At 40.1% G+C, this 16,347-nt stretch overlaps 1 long non-coding RNA gene across 1 annotated transcript in view; it reads left to right on the plus strand.

The window, feature by feature from the left end:
- The window catches only part of LOC121514024, a 31,278-nt gene extending 21,479 nt beyond the window's left edge, over positions 1 to 9,799 (plus strand). Inside the window, exon 4 of the long non-coding RNA XR_005992245.1 lies at positions 8,097 to 9,799. This is a non-coding gene — a long non-coding RNA (uncharacterized LOC121514024). The remainder of the gene's footprint in view (positions 1 to 8,096) is intronic.
- The last annotated feature ends 6,548 nt before the right edge of the window (positions 9,800 to 16,347 follow it).

The following is a 16,347-nucleotide window of genomic DNA, read 5'->3' on the forward strand; positions in this document are numbered from 1 at the left end:
AAGACCATAAAATGTCCAAAATGTCTAAAAAGCATCAGAAACATGGATCAAGAAAATGGAAAAATGCCAAAAATCAAGTCTTTTCTCATATTTTCTTAAAGTTTGGGGTTTATCACTATAATTAGTCATATATTTTCATCATTAAACAACAGAATGTAAGAAAAGAAGCAGTAAAAAGTGTCTAATCCTGGACTACTGGAGGGATATTTGATGAATGGTACATTAGTTGAATCTTTAGTTGCAGTGAATAAAAGTCCAGTTTAATAGTCATTTCAGCCATCTAAAAGAACAGCGATGCCACATAAGACATTCAAGAGTTAAAGGGCAGATGCATGAGTCAAATGTAACACAAGATATTTTGCTGTTGGACACCTGCTACCATCTTTACACTCTAAAATGATTTATTAACTCTTTCCCAATGTATTTAAAAAACTACACCAAAAAATGTCCCAAAAAAAAAAAAAAAAAAAAAAATCCAACAAGCGTCATGTAGGATCATAACTAAGACAAACACTCATTGATATAACACATACTGATCTCAAAGAATCAAAAATAAGAACTTTTTCTCATATTTTCTTAAAGTTTTGGGCTCATTTCTATAATTATTCATATGTTCTCTCAGTAGAATGGGTTATCAACCAACATTAAGGCAGCAATTCCAAAAGTTCATGCAGGACATTTAACAGTGCCACCAAACTTTGAGAGAACTTTGCTAAATGTTTGCTCAAGATATCTGAATACCTAAAACAAAGGCCAGAAAAGATGCTGATTCAGATCTTGCTCTCAGCTTCACTTGTGCAACCCTGGGCAATGAAGAGAGCTAGATCCTTCATTTTGCCACGCCTCCCTAGTTTGAGAAAGGGTTTTCTGGTGTTTCCTCCATCAAGGAAACAATTGGGCACTGAAAATTAAAAATGATAACTCAGAAGTTTTTATTAGAGTTAACTATTCTGGACGTTTTGAAAAAAAATCTAAAAATAATAGGCAAAATGCATTAGCAAAGGACGTGACTGTATCTTTTACCTATATCAAAATACATCTGAAGAAAAGGGCCAGAGTTTGGGAACCACTAACTGTTATGGTGATATTAAATAATATGAAGCACCAACTCAGTTTGAGTTTCTTGTTGCTAAGACTTAAAGATATGTTAGAGATGTTGCAGCAGTGAATAAAAATCAAGTTTTATGTCATTTCAACAAGCACAGTGGTGCTACATTAAAGAAATACTTCAACATTTTGGCAAATTCGCCCATTGCCATAATTCCTAAAGTCTTACTAACAGGTTTGTTTCCTTTAGTTGTCAGTGCAAGCTGTTTTTAGATCGGCAGGTGAGATACTAGCTGGTGTGTCAACACAACGCTATGAAATCATGGAACATTATGAGGCGAAGTTGTTTAAGAGGAAAATGCAAATCCGGAACCAGACTACAGACATGGCTGCTGGGCGGCGTGATTTCAAAAGCTGTAAAAGTGGTTTACTCAAGAAAGTAGTTCTGAGTATTTGCTTCATGTGTCATAATGTTACATCATTACGTGTTATTATTTCATAGCGTGGTGAATGTACAGGTCACAACTTGTCCACGAGAGCGTTTTGGAGTTGTTGGATTGTGTATTTGATGATTTTGATGAGGGAAAGCCGGAAATACCTTCAGACTCCATTGTGTTGGCAGAGCAGCTCCCATCTCAGACCCGCCGATCTAAAAATAGCTTGCACTGACAACTAAATGTAACAAACCTATTACTGAGACTATAGGGATTATGGCAATGGGCGAATTTGCCAAAATGTTGAAGTATACTTTTAACCTGGCACGCCAGATGGGTTTGTTTCACACATCCATCTGGTAAACTTCCGATAGATGGTGTTTGGGAAAGGATGGAGCCTTTGAAAAAAAACTCAGAGGGTGACTGGATGAACGTTCTGTCTGCCACATCTTTAGGGCCAATCAGAGCAACAAAACACGTGACGTAGCCGCTACCGAGAGTAAACTGCATAACGCGAACCATGGCGACTGTAGACATGTCAGTACACGACTTTTGTCGTTTTTGAAAAGAAAACTCAATTCTTTTCTTTGTTCTTCTTTTAACGAAGAAGTGTCGTCAGGTTCTGATAAAACTGGCGCTTTAGCAGCATCCAGGCTAACGTCTTCCACCATATCTGCACCGGCCTCTTGTTGCTGCTTGCATACGGCACACTCGATGCTGATTGGTCCTGTCACTTTCTAACCAGACCCAAACAGTTCAGATGGGAGCTCTGCAAGATGGATTCACCTGTGAGAAACACAGAAACGGAGGAGGTGGACTTACAAGTTAATCAAATGCTGCATTCTGATTGGACAGCTCCTTGTGTCAGTTATCATACACTATGGAACAGAATCCCCCACTATGTATCATTAAGAGCTGCTCAGTTATGGCAAAAATCACTGATATGGTCATTAAGATCAAGATTATTTAACATGGTTACTCCCTGATTTCACAGCATCTCCAGTGCATGCATTTACAGAACTTAAACATTCTTAACACTATGAAATATCAAGGAATGAATGAATATGAGTTAGTGAAAAAACATAAATAGATGCAATAATAACAGAACAAGTGTAACAAGGCATGTGGCACAGTAATCGTTTGATTGAAATTTAAAGTGGATTAATTTCCCTGCACTAAAATAAACTGTTTTCCCAGATTTTCTTCACCATCAGTGCTGCCAGTTCTCAAATGAGGTCATGGCGAGCGTTCTTGTGGTGTATTTTCTTAAACATGCAGCTTTAAACGCAGAGGCGTCGCTTGGCTTTCCTGAGAAGTGCTGCGGTAACTGTGTCAAACCCAAAGCGCGCTAATCACGGCCAGGCCTCCGTAAACAGGTGGTAGATTGAGCGAAAAAAAAAGGGGGCCGGGGCCATTCTCAATTTACTGTGTAAATTATGCAGAGCCCAAAACAATGCAAACAGTAGACAGTGGAGTGGCTGGCGTTGGCTAATGAGATGATGAGAAGCCTGGGAGGGCTGGGAGCTGGTCGTGGTGAGGGGGTGGGCGCAGCCAGCAGCTTGTGTCTGGATTGTGTGAGAGAGAGAGCGAGGGTCTAGTGGAGCTTCGGGCGAGGGAGCAGACACCGTCCCGTCTGCACAGACCCCATCGTCAGCTCCCCTCCTGCCCAGACTGGGAGCTGTGGAGGGAGGGGAGCAGGCAGCTGGGGCACCCCGCCCCCCACTGCTCCTGCAAGAGCACCAGCCTTGGGAACCTCTGTGGCAGGGGTTCCTGCAACACTGGCACGTAAGGGGGCCCCCCAAAAAGTCTGGCTGCAACCCCCACAGCACCATCTCCCCCTGTTTGTCTCCCCATCCACCCCTCCTACCGTAATGTGAGGCTGGGGGCCTGGGAAGGACTTCAAGTTCACGGCCAGACCTCCTATTGAGCTGACAGCCTGACTGTTTGCTCAATTCGGCTCGCCATTCAGAGCCGTCCTGGAGGAGGAGGGGGTGACGGGGAGGATGGGGACACCATAGCACGGTGATAGCTATTCATTCTGCAAAGGGGGGAGACAAGTAAAGAGGTGGGGGTGGAGGGGAGTGAAGAGGGATGGGGGTGCATAAATAAAAAGTGAGGAATCCCGGCTCAAAGTTTGCTTTGAGCAGTGTGCGCCTCTCTCACACTCTTTTACACTCTTAATTACCGGCGCCTTCCACTTTTCTCCCCCCAATCTTCTCCCTCCTTACCCCTATCTCACACACACTCCTCAACACACACACAAAATCACAATCATTCTCATCATCCGCTCTATCCCCTGGTTTTATTGGGCCACATGCTGAGGCTGTAAATTTACCATTAACAAGCTTATTCACTGTAGTCCTCTCAACAAAACACGACCATGATGCCAATAACTCAGAGCCACACCAATACACCAAACCGCCTTTTACACCTCCACCCGGACAGGAAGCCCCTCCCACCTGCGCTCCATCCTGTCACCTATTCAGGGTTCCCACTCCTCGTTATTCAGGACATTTCAGTGATGATTTAGCTGGTATGACAGAAATGCATCATATTTACAATATGTTCCTTTCAGAGGAAGTCTGATGCAGGTAGACTGGTGGTTTATCTATCCGTCCTGTGTGCAGAGGATGCTTTCCCTGAGGAGGAAGGCACAGGTTCAAATCCAGCCGTTGGCTTCTTCCCTGTCTGTCATAAGCCCCTCTTTCTTCCTAGATTCCAACCATTTCTAGGATCCTATCTCTACAATAAAAGCCCGCAAAAAACAGTTTAAAAAAGAGACTATGGCTGCAGACTATGGCTATAACCATCACCCCCTGTTATTCAGCTCAGTTCCACTGATTATGGCATCAATTTATCAGACAAAAACTTCTACTTTATGCAGCAGTGGATATACAAAAGAGAGTATTAAGGAAATAAAGGCTACACAAAGTTTTCAATACTGCACAATCCAGTGCAAAATGTATCTAAATTATCAATGCAATAATGCATTTTTTGAAGTCATATGTCGGTGTTGCATCATTCAAATGCCGTCTAAAATGAGCTTTCGTCAATCGAACTGTCAGCTGGGGTGTCCAAACTTTTGCCACTTTTTGCCACATATAGAAATATATAAGAATGGTGGGGCCACTTTCATTTACCGTATCTAGAAATATATAAGAATAGTGGGGCCACTTTCATTTACCGTATATAGAAATATATAAGAATGGTGGGGCCACTTTCATTTACCGTATCTAGAAATATATAAGAATAGTGGGGCCACTTTCATTTACCGTATATAGAAATATTTAAGAATAGTGGGACCACTTTCATTTACCGCATATAGAAATATATAAGAATGGTGGGGCCACTTTCATTTACCGTATCTAGAAATATATAAGAATAGTGGGGCCACTTTCATTTACCGCATATAGAAATATATAAGAATGGTGGGGCCACTTTCATTTACCGTATCTAGAAATATATAAGAATAGTGGGGCCACTTTCATTTACCGTATATAGAAATATATAAGAATAGTGGGACCACTTTCATTTACCGCATATAGAAATATATAAGAATGGTGGGGCCACTTTCATTTACCGTATCTAGAAATATATAAGAATAGTGGGGCCACTTTCATTTACCGTATATAGAAATATATAAGAATAGTGGGACCACTTTCATTTACCGCATATAGAAATATATAAGAATGGTGGGGCCACTTTCATTTACCATATATAGAAATATATAAGAATGGTGGGGCCACTTTCATTTACCATATATAGAAATATATAAGAATGGTGGGGCCACTTTCATTTACCGCATATAGAAATATATAAGAATGGTGGGGCCACTTTCATTTACCATATATAGAAATATATAAGAATGGTGGGGCCACTTTCGTTTACCACACCATGAGGATATTAATGTTATTATAGTCTAATGTAGTTTAAGATATTCTGATTGAGTGTGCTCATATGGCTAGTTAGTGGTTGACCAGGCAAATAGCTAATCGATTTAGGATTTTGGGGAGCCCAATCAGATTTCAGGGGGCCCTTGTTGGCCCTGGAATGCTATTGGTGCTGCACGTTGCTCAATCAAACAGGCCATCATAAATCAAGATATTGTTATAATTACGGTTGCCAATATGTTTACCATTCACAGAATTATCCTAGTTTAGTAACAAATTAAAAAACAGATCATTAAGTTCTTCTTGTCAAAATGTTTGTTTACAGAATTAGCATGCTAGCATCTTGTGCCACCTAGCACCATCTTTGCTGAAACTTAGAATACATGTGAGCAAAAGCTTTTAATGTGGGCCCTTTTTCATTTTAGTTTTTTAAAATTTGCAATCAAAAGTGGACAGCAGGCCGAATAAGGCCCAGGGGCCATAGTTTGGACATCACTGTGATAGAGGCAATACATTTTGGGTGAAGTAAAAGCATTTTTTAGAATAAATAATGGTCATTGGGGACAACAGAGTCCTGAGGCAATTTTTCAAAAATGTCAGGTTAGTGGTCATTAGAGGACAAATCTAATAAGCTCAACATTAAGCTGATGACTTTATTTGGAACATGAATCCACATTTTAACTTAGAAAATAAAGTTATAGGTTTAAAGAGTGTCTGCCACTTTTCTTCCAGCGCTCCTCTATTGCACTCCTCCGTCGTTTTTAGTGATGGGAATTTGGACTCTTTTTAGTGATTTGGGTCATTTTGCTCACCAAGAAGAGTCGGCTCTTTTGGGTCTCAAACGACTCTTCATTTGGGTTCCAGTGTGGCTTCATTTGACCTGCCAAAATTCAGCAATGTCATGATATATGTTTGATATCTGTGCAGGTATTTTACCCCAGTTACCCCGTATCTTTCAATTAATGAAAATATGTTTCCTAAAATTATATATTGGGTCGGATGAAATCTGCTCACTTGCTGGGCTGTGTGACTGAATGAATCATTAATGCGTGGTATGCATGCACAAAATCATCCCTACTAGTCAATAAAGTAACACACAGACACAGACAAAATATGTAATTGTAATAATAAGAAGAAAAAGAAGGCGATTAAACAGCTTTTAAACAGGATCCGCATCTTATTGTTCACATGAAAGAGCCGGCTCTTTGAACCGATTCGTTCATATACGACACACCACTAGTCCTTTGGGGATTAAAAAGCATATCATATATAATGGTTTGGACTTTTTTTTAGGTAAAAATCCAATTCCTTGGCCTTTAATCAAACAGTTTTACGTTTAGTATTAATGATGCAGACAGGACACAATGCAAAGAACAACAATACACAGTTACCCTACAAAACAGCAGCTAAACAAGGCAGAAGACAACCATAGAAAGCTAGACTTCCATCCATCCATTTACTACACGGCTTATCCTGTTGAGGGTTGCTCGAGCCTATCCCAGCTGTCATTGGGCAAGAGGCAGGCTACACCCTAGACTGGTCACCAGTCAATCACAAGGCTGGGCACTCTCACACTCACACCTACGGGCAATTTAGAGCCACCAATTAACCAAACAAGCATGTCTTTGTTGGTGGGAGGAAGCCGGGGGACCCAAAGAGAACCCATGCATGGGGATAACATGAAACTCCATATAGAAAGGACCTGACCGCTAAGTGGACCAGGGACCTTCTTGCTGTAAGGCAACAGCCATGCAGCCCCAGTATCCAAATACTCATGTTTGTAGCTAGGAAGCCTTTCAGGACCTGAGACTAGTTTCTACTGTTTTCTTATCTACTGCCATTCAGTCTCAAGGCTTGGGTTCTTTCAATATAAACAGGGGCGAGAGCAGGAAGTGATGTTTGACTGCTCTTTAAAATAACAGAGGTGTAGCCTGGGTGGGTGCTACAACTCATGGTTTAAGGTTGTTTACAGCGTGTAGCTTAGGCTATTCTTAATGCAACTGTCCTTAAACTACACCTTTAATCCCTTACAGATGACAGTGTTGTCTGTTTTGGGGTAATCTGATATGAAATTAGGAGAATAATTGAATAATTTTCCAGGACATTCCACCTTTTCTTTCCTTCTACATGCATTTTCCATGACTAGGTTTCCCATGGGGTCCCTGCTCTTCCTTCCTCCCTCCTGAAAACACCATGGATCATGATGCTAAATGCCACATTTAGCTGGATGCTCGCTACTAACACAGGCGATGCTGATTAAAACGACAGCTGTTGATTTCTGTGTCGTCGGTTCACTCCGCACCCACTGACCCGATGTAATATTTTAAGTTTCTTCTCGTCTGAGCTGCTTGAAAATGCAACAAAAAAAGGAAGGGGACTGCTCGCCTTCTGAAGTCCAACTCAGCCTAGCTTAGAGTGCGTCACATGCTTCCTCTTTGTATTAGCAGCTTGTAGCGTACCAGGCTCCCGTTAAGGCCTTTCAACTTCAGCCTCAATCCCTCATCAGCTGCTGCACGGAGCTGCGCTTACCTCATGATTTAGGGCACGGGAGAACTGCCTCCATAGGTTGTTTTTTTTTTTGTTTGTTTCCAGGACAAGCCTTTTTTTTTAGTCCGTCACTGCATGCTATAATTGTTGCATAATTGTTTTGACATTCAAAATTGTGCGTTTGAGTTTACTCAGAGGAATTAAAGCTGTATCTTAATGTCATCTTTTCTCTTTGCAGGCGTTGATGCAGGCTGATGTGAGGCTGACGAAGAAGAGGAGCGGTGGGACTCGTCATTCTGCAGCATTTTGATTCTTTTCTGCAGGGACTCGACAAGGAAGATGTCCGACTGTCTGCATGACCCATGTCTTGATTCTGGGACTTCTCTTCAATATTGCTCTCTCTTTGGTGATGCATATTTGACCCAAAAGTCTAGCAAGAGATGAGCAAACATCGCAGACGACTCGGACTTTTGAAAATGATGCTGAAGGGAAAATATCAGTCGCTTCAGTGGTGTATGAACTGTCCCTCAAATGTGACTTTTTCAGATCTTTTTTCTTATCTGTTAACCTTCATAGAGTACTATTTACACATGTAAACGTAAAAAATGTTAAAATGGTGGGAAAATACTCAAGAAAGAGGAAAAATTGTCCAAACTTGTGACTTTTTCTCATATTTTTGTTCGGTTTGTTTCTAATTCCAAGCTAAACAATGATATTGATATGAAGCAGTATGCATGTCCTTATCTAACATGTATTTGTTGAGTTGTAGCCCACGTTTAGTTTGATTTCTGTTCAGTTGTAGTTGCTAGGACTCAAAGACACGTGAATGTGAGACCCACGGCAGCAGTGAATAATACTGCACTGTGATTGGACAGCTCCGTGTGTCGGCTGACACAATGGCGAAGGAGTGAGCTGTCGTCTTTATACTCTATGCAACTGTTTCATCTTTTATTTTACTTCTTCTTTCTTTTAAATCCCAGCTGGGTGGAGTCCTTTTCATCCTCATCGTCTGGATTTTTATTTTTGGGCTACCAGTTTGTCGACATTTCTTTAAACATCATGAAAAGAAGCCTACATTTCCCGCCGTTAATGCACAGAAATGACAGGAGTTTGTGTGACAGATGACAGAGAACGGCTCCTATCAATCTCATATTTGCAGCCTTAACAGGCTTTGATTTGCAGCCGCAGTCTGAGCAAACTCACATTTAATATTCCCGATGGCAGAAGTGTGTTTGATCAGCAGGAAGTAGCTGCACACATCACGCCACACTATTAAATCCTTCCCAGCAGGCTTTGCAGCTGGGGTTCATAGCGGTTACCTGCCTGTGTGTGATGATACAGCTCGGGTGAGACATGACAAATACATTGGCTTCAAACACCGCCTTAATTTCCTGTCCTTGACATTAGCGCGCACACACACACACTCACACACTCAAATGCAATAAAGCGAGCACTATCGCAGCCTAATTCATTCTATATTAATTTTCGGGAAGTGGCAAATTTTTTATTACGATTGATAATCTATGCAAATCTTTTAAATATGACTTTAAACAATCTATGTCTGCGCCAAGCTTTTTGCAATTGATTCAAGGGAGACTATCTTGGCCTAATTTAGAAAATGTATTCTTTTGATAATCATGCACATCCCAGTGCTCGAGACAATTACTTATCTGCCTGGATAAGCTTGAAATTATGTTTTTAATCTTTAGCAGAAAAAAGTCCCTCTTCTGATATCATAAAAAGCATGAATTGTGGTTGAAAATAATTAAATGGCTTGCACTAAATCTCTTAATGCAGATCAAACATATCTATTCCGCTGTGCTTTCTGCAGAGCGTGTTTTAAAGAAGCAGCGATGTTTGCAATCTGTGGACGAATGTTCACCACATGTGCCTTTGTATGGAAACTGTTGGACTATTAATAAAAGTTTACACTGAAAACAATGGAAACATGGCTGGTGTTGGTTTGTTTTGAAGAAACCAGGGTCATCGAGTGGTTAATGAGGAGGTCTTTACTTTGAAAGCGTTCAGAATTAGGGCTGAAAGACTGAAAAAAACTGCACATGCATTGTAAATTGTACTGTAGGGAAAGGAAAAGAAAGTAGGCTTTGTTTTTGCAAAATATTCCAGAAAGAATGGGCACAAACGTTTGCATAGCAGCCAGAGTGACAGAAAAATAACCAGCAATATAAGTATTCCCCTCCTTGGATGTTTTACCCTTTCATTGATTTAATAAATCAGTCATGGTCAGTATAGTCTGGGTAATAAAACAATTTTAATGTCAGAGTGAAAACAGGTAAGTGACTGCAAAAATATTCACCCCCTTCTAGTCAGCCTTTAGTAGTCACCTTTGGCTGCAGTCACAGCTCTGAGTCTGTGTGGATAGGTCTAAGTCAGGCTCAAACATCCACTTTTCTTTCAAAACTGCTCAAGCTCAGTCAGGCTGAACGAGGAGCAGGTGTGAACAGCCCTTTTCAAGTCCAGACATAAATTCTCTCTTGGTTTGAGGTCTGGGACTCTAGAACATTCCTCTTGTTGTCTTTAGACCATTTCTGTGTAGCTTTCTCTGGATGCTTCGACTCTGTCTTACTGGAAAATAAATCTTCTCCCAAGCTGAAGTTCCCTGGCAGACTGAATAAGATTGTCCTCCAGGATGAAAATATGACATTTCATTTCTACGCTGATGATACGCAGCTTTATTTACCCCTGAAAACCAGAGCTTCCAACGCCTTGGGCCCACTGCTGGACTGTATCAGAGATATTAAAGCCTGGTTGGCTCTCAATTTTCTTAAGCTAAACGAGAACAAGGCTAAAGTCTTTGTCTTTTGACCCCATGGCGGCTGTACCAGCCCCAGTGTAGATCTGTCCACTCTTGAGTCTTATCTCAAAGACTGCAAAAAATTTGGGGGTGATAATGGACAAAGATTTTAAAATGGATTGACAGATAAATGCAGTTGTACAATCCAGTTTTTATCATCTTCGTCTTTTAACCAAGGTCAAGTCCTTTTTATCTTTTAATGATTTTGAGGTTTTGAGGTGCTTTTATCACAACTCGTCTCGATTATTGTAATTCACTTTATTTTGGTGCCAGCCAAACCTCTCTTAATCATTTACAGCTTGTTCAAAACGCCGCAGCTCATGTTTTAACTGGTCGATGTAAATTTGACCATATTTTCCCCATTTTAGCATCTCTTCACTGGCTTCCTGTGCGTTATAGGATTGATTTTAAAATTTTATTATTATCTTTTAAGTCTCTAAACGGGCTGGCTCCTCCCTATCTTTCTGACCTTTTAAACCCCATATTTTATCTCAGACTCTCAGATCCTCTGATCAGTGAATTCTGACCGTCCCAAGGTCAAGGTTGAAGCTCAGGGGTGACCAAGCCTTCTCAGTAGCTGCGCCAAAGCTCTGGAATGCTCTTCCTCTTCATGTTAGACTGTCCCCCTCTCTGCCTGTCTTTAAACCAAATAAAAAAGCACTTTTACTCCCTGTCTTTCGGCTCTGCTTGAGAATGTGGCTTTTAATCCTTTCTGTTTTAAATGATCCATTTATGTCCTCCAGTTTTTACTTTTGTCCTGCATCTGTGTTTTATTGTTTGTTTTATTGTTTTTAATTTTTACTGTACAGTACTTTGGTCAGCATTTTGTTGTTCTTAAATGTGCTTTATAAATAAATTTGGATTGGATTGGATTGTATTAAGCTACCACTTTCATTTCACCCTCCACCTTTACAAGCCTTCCAGGGCTGGCTGCTGAGAAGCAACCCCACAGCATGATGCTGCCACCACCGTGCTCCACACTGGGGATGGTGTGTTTGCGGTGATGTCCAGAAAGCTCCATTTTGGCCTCATCACACCAAAGAACTTTCTTCCTCTTAACCATGGAGCCTCCCACGTCTTTTAGTTCAGATTGAATCTGAGTTTTCTTCAACAGTGTCTTCCTCTTCTCTCCCATAAAGCTCTGACTGGTGAAGAACCCGGCCAACAGTTGTTGTCTGCAGAGTCTCTCCATCTCAGCTGCTGAAGCTTGGAACTCCTTCAGAGTAGTCATAGGTGTCTTGGTGTCCTCTCTCACTAGTCTCCTTCTTGCACGCCCACTCAGTTTGTGAGGACGGTCTGATCTAGGCAGATTTACACATGTGACATATTCCTTCATTTCTTCATGATGAATTTAACTGAACTCTAGGGGATGTTCAGTGCCTTGGAATTTTTTTTTTATCCATCCCCTGACTTAGACTTTTCAATAAGTGTTTCAATTTCAATAAGTGTTCTTTTGTCTCCATGGTGTAATGGTAGCAAGGAATACTGATGAACCAGTGACTGGACCCTCTGGACACAGATGTCTTTATACTACAATCACTGAGACACATTCACTGCACTAAGGTGATCCCCATTTCACTAACTGTGAGATTAATAGCACCAGTTAGCTGGATCTCAGTTGAATTAGGTCACTTTAACAGAGGTGAATATTCATGCACACACTTATTTTACATTATATTACTTTATTTTATTGACATTTCTTTGTAGATTTTTATAGGCACTGTACTCAAATAATGTAAGAAACTGTGGTTAAAAAAGCTCAGTAGGATTATACATGCTTAGCCATTAAATACAGCTCAATGGCTTGTTAATGGCTGACAAGGCAAAAAGACAGTCATTTTCAGGATTTGGGGGAGCCAGTCAGATTTCAGGGGGCCCTGTTTGGCCCTGGCTACCACTGGCTCCGCCCCTGAAATGCTATTGGTGCTGCAATTTGCTGCAATAATCTATCAGGACATTAATAATCAAGATATCTTCTCGTCAAAATGTTTGTCTACAGAATCAACACGGTAGAAACTGAAACTAAAAAGTACAATACAGCTGAGCACATGCTTAATCATCTCATGTGGCCCATATTTCATTTTATTCCTAGAATTTGCTGCAGGCTAATCAAAAATGGACTGTGGGCCGCATTTGGCCCCCGGGTCATAGTTTGGACACCCCTGATGTAAATGATCTCCTTCATGTAAATCTGCCACATCATTGTTTGTTCATTACGATCATGTCTTTTTAGCATCCTTGCATCCTTTGCACACCTGGCAACCCTATTAATGCAGATGGACATGTTTACATTAGTTAAAATACCTAACCAGAGATTTTACATATATACATGTCAAATGTTCTACTTTTTAAAGTCTGTATTTAACTTTAAATTTAATTTTTAATTCCTGAACATTGAAGGGAAAGTTACCAGTCAAACTCTTTGCTGCGTTAGCAAACTTAGAGCGGATTCTGTTTCTCTTACAGAGTTCGGGTTCGAATCCGGCCTGAGGCCCTTTACCGCATGTCTATCGCCAGCTTTCATCTCTGTTTCCAACTCTATCCACTATCCTCCTCTTTCAAATAAAGCCACAAAAATGCCCAAAAATAAACCTTAAAAAAAAAAAAAGAATTTTTTTAAAGAAAAATCCTGAAAATTTCAAAGGACAATCCCAAAATCCAAATTCCCAATCCAGTTCCTCCAAAATTCAGTAATAAATTTCCCATATTCCCCTGAACCCCCCAAACAAAAAACTCCCCAAAATATACATATCCTCTTAATTTCCATTAAAAAACTTGACAAATTCCGAGCAAATTCCCTTAATTTTTCCAGCATTTCAAACAAATCTCTTAAACTTATCTCATCAATTCTAATACCAAAAATGATCACTATAATGTAGAGAAGAAAAAATGTAATGTCCCCATATGTGGACGCAGGGTCTTAGGAGGTTAACATGTGACTAAAAATCAATAAGATTTTGTACTTTTGATACCAGAAATCACAAAAATAATGGAGATTTGATCACGTTTTTAAACACAGTGTATTTGTGAAGATAGAACATTTTGTTAACCCCAATATAATGAATGTTGCCAATCTTCTTGTTCCATTTAGTCAGTGTTTAGGAGATTTTCTGCCATGTTTTTATCCTCCTTGCTGTGTAAGCAAACCTGATCAGTAAAGCTGATTTAGATTCTAAATCTGGCATGTTTCTAGTAAAAGTCAAACCATGCTAACACAAATAGAAGTCTTAAGGCCCATTTCTACTACATTTCTTTTTCCTTTTACGTACGAAAATGTATACGTCCTTTTCAAACAATGTTACCGTCACTACTTGCATACTTCCATGCGTCCTTTATGTTGGCATGGATGTTAACCAATACATCCACCGGGGGGGCAGCCCAGAGTCAAAAGTTTATGACGACAACAAACTCAAAAACAAACATGGCGGCTGTGGAGGAGGTATTGATAATGTGCCTCTTGCATATGTTATGAATTCTTAGATTTTTAAGAAACTAGATTACTTTTTCCCCACAAAAACTCAGTGAAAATTCCCCCTGCTCGTTTAGGCAAACTTGTTGCACCTGAGGTGGCTGCTCCCAGCTGAGAGCTGTTGGTAATCAGCAGGGCTGGGAGGCTATATAGGGGGCAGGCTGCTGCTCAGTTTGAGTTGGGTTTTGAGTGTGTGAGGGTCAAAACCATCAGTTGGCGCTCTCCATTTGTGTTTGAGTTTAAGAAAAAAAGATAGTTTTGTTTCAGGGTTTTTGGTTTGTGTGTGAGAGGGAAAATCAAAAATATTTTATTTCACTTACCCCTTATTAGAAAATGACTCCCACCTATTTTTGTTTATGGGTCAGATTTTCAGTTCCTCTATCAGTTTGATAGACTTAGTGGGTGGCAGTGTGGAAACATAATCCCCTGCCACCTTTTAGAAACACTAGACCCATTTTGTTTTGTTCATGCAGTTTTTGTTAGTTTCCCCATTAGTGACCTTTCTTATAAAACTTGTGTTTTCTTGTGGGGGAAAATGTAACACATAAAAGACAAAAACAGAGGCAGCGTTTCTAACCAACTTGCACAACTTTTCCTCAAAAACTTCTGCCATTGTTATTTTTTCTCCGTGTCTCACTAGAGCTATGTATCAGGTAGTGACAGCAACACTGCCTCCACGGTTTCCGGTGGTACTGCTCCGTATCCGTAAGCCTTATAACCTTGCAAAGCAGATGGATACGCCCGTTTCCTTGTTTTTCACGTGCGAATCCATCTTGCAAAGCTCCCATCTGAACTGTTTGGGCCCGGTTAGAAAGTGACAGGACCAATCAGCGACGAGGGGCAGTACTTTGAGGCGCAGCAGAGTCGTGACGTTAACAAGCAGCAGCAAGAGCTGGTGCAGTTATGGAGGAAGAGATTAGCGTGGATGTTGCTAAAGCGCCAGTTTCATCAGAACTTGACGACATTTCTTCGTTAAAAGAAGAATAAAGAACAGCAGTGAGTTGTTTTCTTTTCAAAAACGACAAAAGTCGAGTAGTGACATGTCTAAAGTCGCTATGTTTTTGCGTTATTCCTCAGTAGCTGCGCACACGCAGCTCGATAGCGGCTATGTCACGTGTTTTGTTGCTCTGATTGGCCTGTACAGGTGTGACAGAACGTTCACTCAATCACCCTCCAAGTTTTTTTCAAAGCCTCTGCTTTTTCTCAAACGTTTCCTATTGAAGCTTTCACCCATCTGACGTGTCAGGTTATAAGCTTGATGGAAATGTGCAGAAATACGGACGAAATGAACACAGAGCACGGACAGAAGGCTCCGTCCGTATCCTGATCTGTATTTAACGTTGAGCACAAATGGGCCTTAAAAACATCACTACTGGGAATTTTTTCCTTTGCAAAAGCCAAAAGTTGCAGGTAATTTTTTTAAACAATGTCTGAATTTCACACATGCACTAACTTTCAGAAAAGTTGGTGGAACTGTTAAAGAAAGACTCCCTCCATGCTAGTTTCACCCATTTTTATACACACTGCCAACATATTTGTTAATTTAAAAAATTAGGGCTGTTAACTTCAACCTCCTGAGACCCTGCATCCACATATAAGGTCATTACATTTTGGCTTTCCTTCATTATAGCAATCAGTTTTAATATTAGAATTGATGTAAAAAAATATCCAAATATGTATTCAAGGATAAGGTATTTGCTTGAAATGCTGGAATAAGTTGCTATTTGGATATTTAAGGGAATTTGCTTGGAAGTTATCAAAGTATTTTTATGAAAATGAAGAAGATACGTTTGTTTATTTTGGAGGGTTTCATGGCTTTGAATTTATTTAAACATTTTTAATGCATTTTCATGGGAATATGGGGAAGTTATTACCAGATTTCAGGGGAATTGGATTGGGAATTTGGGTATCAAGATTCTTCTTTGAAAACTTTTGGAGAATGTTTTTGAAATTTTCCAAGAAATTTCAGAGGGAATTCACTTGAACATTTGGGGAATTTGCATGGATTTTGGGGGATTTTTTTTTTTAATTGAGATTTTTCAGCTTTATGAGGAATTTTCTCTGAAAGAGTTGAGGACTATCTAAAGAACTATTTGGGTACTTTTCATTAGATATTTTAAAAATATGTTTAAGAATTTTTTTTCAAAGACATTTTTTTTAATTATTGTGTTTTTGGGGTTTAGGAAAGGAAAATTTGAAAGAAAT

This window comes from Cheilinus undulatus, linkage group 8 (genome assembly GCF_018320785.1).
Source record: "Cheilinus undulatus linkage group 8, ASM1832078v1, whole genome shotgun sequence".
NCBI classification, from domain to species: domain Eukaryota; kingdom Metazoa; phylum Chordata; class Actinopteri; order Labriformes; family Labridae; genus Cheilinus; species Cheilinus undulatus.